Source organism: Palaemon carinicauda, chromosome 45 (genome assembly GCF_036898095.1).
Source record: "Palaemon carinicauda isolate YSFRI2023 chromosome 45, ASM3689809v2, whole genome shotgun sequence".
Classification (NCBI taxonomy): Eukaryota; Metazoa; Arthropoda; class Malacostraca; order Decapoda; family Palaemonidae; genus Palaemon; species Palaemon carinicauda.
Genome location: NC_090769.1, coordinates 7,674,042 through 7,681,541, shown reverse-complemented (window position 1 = coordinate 7,681,541; position 7,500 = coordinate 7,674,042). Strand labels below are relative to the sequence as shown.

Below are 7,500 nucleotides of genomic sequence, written 5' to 3'. Positions count from 1 at the left end.
TAATTTCTCCGCATTTCTGTATATTTAAAAAAATAAAAATCATTTTACCTATGGTACATTTTAAAACTTTTAAAAGTGATTTCTTCGTATTTCTGTATATTTTGTCAATTTCAAATATACTCATTTCTCTGATAAACATTTTAGATGAATATTTACAGATACAAATATATATTTTGTTCAATGATTCTGTTTTTCTTTTATTCTATTTTTGTCTACTTGTGGAAGATAATTTTTTATTCTATTTTTTGTCTACTTGTGGAAGATCATTTTTTATTTCTATTTTTTGTCTACTTGTGGAAGATCATTTCTTATTCTATTTTTTGTCAACTTGTGGAAGATCATTTTTTATTCTATTTTTTTGTCTACTTGTGGAAGATCATTTTTTATTTCTATTTTTTGTCTACTTGTGGAAGATCATTTCTTATTCTATTTTTTGTCTACTTGTGGAAGATCATTTTTTATTCTATTTTTTGTCTACTTGTGGAAGATCATTTTTTATTCTATTTTTTGTCTACTTGTGGAAGATAATTTTTTATTCTATTTTTTGTCTACTTGTGGAAGATCATTTTTTATTTTTATTTTTTGTCTACTTGTGGAAGATCATTTTTTATTCTATTTTTGTCTACTTGTGGAAGATCATTTTTATTCTATTTTTTGTCTACTTGTGGAAGATCATTTTTTATTTTTATTTTTTTGTCTACTTGTGGAAGATCATTTTTTATTCTATTTTTGTCTACTAGTGGAAGATAATTTTTTATTCTATTTTTTGTCTACTTGTGGAAGATCATTTTTTATTTTTATTTTCTTGTCTACTTGTGGAAGATCATTTTTTATTCTATTTTTGTCTACTAGTGGAAGATAATTTTTTATTCTATTTTTGTCTACTAGTGGAAGATAATTTTTTATTCTATTTTTTGTCTATTTGTGGAAGATAATTTTTTATTCTATTTTTGTCTACTTGTGGAAGATCATTTTTTATTTTTATTTTTTGTCTACTTGTGGAAGATCATTTTTTATTCTATTTTTTGTCTACTTGATAAAGATCATTTTTCTTCTTACCATTTTTTTTTAACTATACCAATCAATATCCTTTCTAATTAAGCATAAAATATTACCTAAATGTTGAAACTTATAATTCATGCTAGCATTTAACATTAGACATCTTGCTGGTTACAGACCTATTTTCAATAGTCGTCTGGTCTAAGAAAGCTATTCATTTGGAATACAAAACCATTATTTCTATACGCCTCTTGATAACAAATTATACAAATAAACTTGAGAGGAATAGAAATATTAGCTTAATACTGAGGACTTACCACTAAAAAAAAAAACTAGAGTAGAAATATTAGCTCAATACTGAGGACTTACCACTAAAAAAAAAACTAGAGTAGAAATATTAGCTTAATGTTGAGGACTTACCTCTTTTATGAAAAAAAAAAAAAAAAAAAAAAAAAAAAAAAAACTTGAGGAGTAGAAATGTTAGCTTAATACTGAGGACTTACCTCTTTTATATATATATATAAAAAAAACTTGAGGAGTAGAAATGTTAGCTTAATACTGAGGACTTACCTCTCAGCTTTGACTGCATGTATTCCAACATGGCAGGATTTTCCAAAAATTCATCCAGTCCAGACGATCTCTTATCAGCTTCAAACTGGGCGTAAGCCATCCTCTTTTTCTTCTGTCCAACAGACCGGGCGATGCTCTTGAAATACTCCCGCGTCAAGAAGTCATTCAGATCCTTGTTACTGCTCCTCTTCTCGTTAGGCTGATATTCAGATTCCAGGGCCTTCCTTTCCCAGGCGAAGTAGTCGTTGAAGGCGCGTTTTCTTCGATCGCCGATGAACCTCCCATTTTTCTCGCGATGGGTTAGAAATTTGGGTTCTTTCACTGCGTGGGTGGATGTGGAATTAGTCTTTGGACTGACGGAAGACGTGTCCCTCTTCTTTCTAATCATAGGATCCCTAAAGCTCAAGGCCTCTCCGTTATGGTATCGACTCGCTGTGCCCTGGCTCAGAAAGTTCTTCAAGAAGAGGAGCTGCTCTAATTTTTCGGCCTCCATTGGGTTCATGATGCGCTCGTCAAACATGGCCTTCTTTCTCTTGATGGAATCAATGGCGTCGTAGAACTGGTCGGTGGGACTCATGATCATCTTGGGAGGACTCTTCCTCCCAACGCTGTGGAACTGGTTGAGTCCTTCCAGGTCGTAAGGACTGTCGTCTCGTTTCCCCATCTCGTACATGCGACCGATGGCATGCAGGTCGTAAGGCGAGTTGGCTAGGTTGTAAACCGCGTCCTTCTTCTTCAGCGGCATGATGAAGGGCGTCGGGATGACCTTCTTCTCGGAGACGTAGTCGTCGCTGAAGTATCCTTCATTGTCGGGCAGCATTTTCTTTTTCCGATCCTGCTGGAGGCTTCTCTCCCGGAAGAGTGAAGGACCCCTGAGCTGCTCGTCGTAGTCGAAGTAGTCGCTTTCGGCAACCTCTGGAAGGATGGCGTCTGCCTCGTAGTCGTAGGATGGCTGTGGTCTGTACGACCGCTTGCGGTACAAAGGATAGCGGTACCTGCGAAGAGAAAATCTATAATTTGACACTTTATGTGAAGTCCTTAGGTACGAAATAGACCCGTTGCAATATTAATAAAACAGATAATTTTTGTTATACTTTTTTTTTATCAAAAATAAAAAAATATTTCTATTCAATGTTTATATTTTCGAAATTATTGTTTTATTACTAGAATTGATAATTACTGTGGATTTAGTATCATATACTAAAACTTTTTACTCTATAAACTGATATTCGTCTGTTTAATGTTCTATGATGAATTAACGATTCTGATGAATTTATTTAGATTATATATCATTATTTACAAAGATATAAATTCCTCATGATAAATGAGTTTCACTGACTACGGAGAGAGAGAGAGAGAGAGAGAGAGAGAGAGAGAGAGAGAGAGAGAGAGAGAGAGAGAGAGACTGACGAAATATCTGATATCACGACTAAATAAACGAAAGAAAGAGAAAATGTGTAAGCTGAGACCATATAATCCAAAATATCAGGCTCAAGATTAATTATGAAGAAATATTAAAGCAAAAATATTATAGATACAATTTAATTTAAACATACACACAAACATTGCTAATAATACTCGATAATAATAAGATAATATTTATTGATTCTTACTGAATAGGATTAATGTTGATTTACAATATGCACAAACAGTATTGATACTTTACTCATTATGATTTATTAATTATAGACAAAATTTAAAATTTTGAATCAGATCAGGCAATCATTTATTAATGAACGATGTTTGTGCATATTTTTTATCATAATACAAACCTATAAGATAAGAAGAAATGGTGATGCATGTCCGGCCTTCATGAGAGACGGGGATAATATATATATATATATATATATATATATATATATATATATATATATATATATATATATATATATATATATATATATGTATATGTATATATATATATATATATATATATATATATATATATATATATATATATATATATATTCATATTCATATATAGAAAACATACATATACATATATGTATTAGAAATATATACTTATATGCATATAAATGTGCGCGGTATGTTTTTAAACATATATATATATATATATATATATATATATATATATATATATATATATATATATATATATATATATAAATATATATATATATATATATATATATATATATATATATATATGTATATATATACATATATATATATATATATATATATATATATATATGTATATTTATATATATATATATATATATATATATATATATATATATATATATATATATATATATATATAAAATTCTATTCCAAAATCTATTTTTTTTATTTGATTTTCCTTTTTTGGATTCTCTCTTGTTGGTAATAAATTCCTAAAATTCTCTTTGTTATAGTATTAGACTGTTTTTTTTTTACTTTTTTTTCCGTTTTTTTTGGGGGGTGGATAGGGATCTGGAAATGATCTCTAGTTAACAAGTTTTAAAATATTTTTTCATGCGTTCTAATTATATTTCTCCATTCAACTGCAGAATCCTCTATTATTGTCTACTCAACCAATTGTAGATTTTCTTTTCAGCTTCAAAGTATAAAACATCAATAAATATATGCAAAAGATTATGCTTCTTTCTATCCGTAAAAAAGCTTAATGTTTCTTAAATTGGACTTATTTATTCAAGACAACCAGGCCCTTAGTCTCATTTCTTGTGCTGCAGTCAATTTAAAAGTGTAAGTGGAAGAAAGGTCTCTACTGTAGTTGATGGATATTAATGTTTTTATGTTGACCAGTCTTTTTATAGTTTATATATGACATATCTGTTTTTGACGTTGTTGATAGTTTATATATAACATGTCTGTTTTGACGTTGTTACTGTTTTAGAATGATTTACTGTTAACTTGTTCTCATCATTTATTTATTTCCTTATTTCCTTTCCTCAGTTTTTAGAGTTTATATAGGAGATATTTATTTTAATGTTGTTACTCTTCTTAAACATTTTATTTTTCCTTGTTTCCTTTCCTCACTGGGTTATTTTCCCTGTTGGTCCCCCTGGGCTTATGGCATCCTACTTTTCCAACTAGGGTTGTTAGTCAGTAATAATAATAATAAAAGTGTTGTAACCCAAATTTGCCGTATTTTCAAGTTAGTAAATCCTTTAGTGGGATGGAAAATTACAAAATGTACATTTATGAAACATGCATACATAAATATACACGTTACTTACCATTGCATTATTCGAAGAGAACAGTAAAAAACCAACAAAAGACTTAAAGGAACATTATCAACATTAGAATATACAAGGGATGAATGTTAAGTGAAACAGCCAGGACGTGATTTATGGGTGCTGTTTTGGTATGCAATCTCAAAGTCGTGCTCTTGCTTTAGTATGAGTTCTCACCTGATAGTAGCCACCTCACTTCACTTCAAGGCGAAGTAAGAATTATTAATTTAAAAAATATCTATCTATATATATATATATATATATATATATATATATGTTTATATATATATATATATATATATATATATATATATATATGTTTATATATATATATATATATATATATATATATATATATATGTATATATATTTATATATATATATATATATATATATATATATATTTATATATATATATATATATATATATATATATATATATATATGTATATATATATATATGTATGTATATATATATATATATATATATATATATATATGTTTATATATATATGTATGTGTGTGTATATATATATATATATATATATATATATATATATATATATATATATATATATATATGTGTGTGTGTGTGTGTATATATACTGTGAATAATTATCTAAGAAATAATAATCCATCATTGATGATAGTGTGCGCAGCTTAACATTACCGCTTGCTAGTACATACGGAGCTTAATGCTTTTATTTTTTCGCGAGCGAAGCGAGCGCACGGCGAAGTAAGAACCATTAGATTTTCTATTATTCTTGCTTTTTTTTTCCCTATTAAAATAATGAGATCACATACCACAGCAGAAGCATAATTTCTGAGATCACGCCTTAAATGAGATCGCATACCAAAACAACATCGACTTATGTTTTGGGACAGGACAAGGAAATACCAAGCAGTTGATCGAGTAGGAAAAACAAATGAGGTATAAACACTGACCTGCGCACTCGAGATAATGGCCTGTATGCAGAGTAGGGTCTGGGGGGAGGGGAGGTGCAACATATAGCTATGTGAATGTGAATAACTTTTTGTGAACAGAAATAGAACTCTAAGCTAAAAAATGGTTAAAGTGCTAGGTGAAGATGCACTGTGGAAGGGAGATAAAGGCTGTTAACGGCCAGGGAATAACTAAGTTCTTCAAGTTCTTACAGTTAGTAAGTGGGGAAGAGACCTTTATGAACTTACTGATTGATTGATTTCAGGTTTTTTGGCATCCTGATATTTATGAATTTACTAAATCTGGTAAATTTTCATTTCGCCATCAATTGTACATTTCTAAAAGAAGTATTGTTTTTTAACAATAATTACGAAGTTGTTAAACTATTGTTTTGTTAAATAACCACAAAGTTGTTAGACTATTATTTTTCATCAAAAACTGCAAAGTGGTTAAACTTAGCATCTTTTATAGAAAACAACTGCAAAGTTGTTAGATTATTATTATTTTTTAACAAAACTGCAATGTTGTTAAACTTAGCCTTTTTTATCAAAAAACTGCAAAGTTGTTAAACTATTATTATTTTTTAACAAAACTGCAAAGTTGTTAAACTTAGCCTTTTTAATTAAAAAACTGCAAAGTTCTTAAACTATTATTATTTTCTAACAAAACTGCAAAGTTGTTAAACTTAGCCTTTTTAATTAAAAAACTGCAAAGTTGTTAAATTATTCCCTGGTGTTAAATAGCATATCCCTGCTAAACTCATAATCCTACTTCTAATAACAAAATATTTAACTAATTAATAATTTCCGATTTTTTTCTACTGACGTCTTTCTAAACTGAAAGATTCAAATTAGGATAAATATTCAGTCCTGCTATAAATTATTATTATTATTATTATTATTATTATTATTATTATTATTATTATTATTATTATTATTATTATTATTATTATTATTATTATTATTATTATTATTGTTGTTGTTGTTGTTGTTGTTGTTGTTGTTATTATTATTATCATTATTTGCTAAGCTTCAACCCTAGTTGGAAAAGCAAGATGCTATAAGCCCAAGGGCTTCAACAGGGAAAATAGCTCAGTGAGGAAAGGAAACAAGGCAAAATAAAATTTTGTAAGGGCAGCAACAACATCAAAATAAATATTTTCTATATAAACAATAAAAACTTAACAAAACAAGAGGGAGAGAAATTAGATAGAAAAGTGTGCCCAAGTGTACCATCAAGCAAGAGAACTCTAATCCAAGACAGTGGAAGACCATGGTATAGAGGCTATGGCACTACCCAAGACTAGAGAAGAATGGTTTGATTTTGGATTTTAAGTCCTGTGATTCGTTAGCCATGCACTATATAAGATAGCTTCACTTTAGGAGATTGATCTAAAATATCTTATTTTAGCATAAAAATCTCATTTGTAATAATCAACGAATATCATACACTGTTAAAATGTGCATTAAAAACAGTAAATGCCTGGAAACATTTGTTCCAGTATTTTTACCGTTTTAAAAACAGATACATTGACGTAAAGGAGTGACATTACGGTCACCAACCCCTATGAGATAATAACAAAGTATGGTAAGATTACGGTCGCCTGTACTTTACTGAAATACGGCTGAGAACAGTATATTTTTACGGATAATTTCTAATTGAAATTACGTTTTTTTTCAACAGTGTAAAATTAATTTTAGAGTTTGTAATCTTATCCCTCTGGGGAAGTGATTACGTTCCTAAGACCTTTTAAGATAATTCATATTTAGCAATGGGCATTATGATTGA

General features: G+C 28.8%; 1 pseudogene; it reads right to left on the bottom strand.

Annotated features, from left to right (window-relative positions):
- The window catches only part of LOC137634651 (uncharacterized), a 37,004-nt pseudogene that overhangs the window by 17,999 nt on the left and 11,505 nt on the right, over window positions 1–7,500 (bottom strand).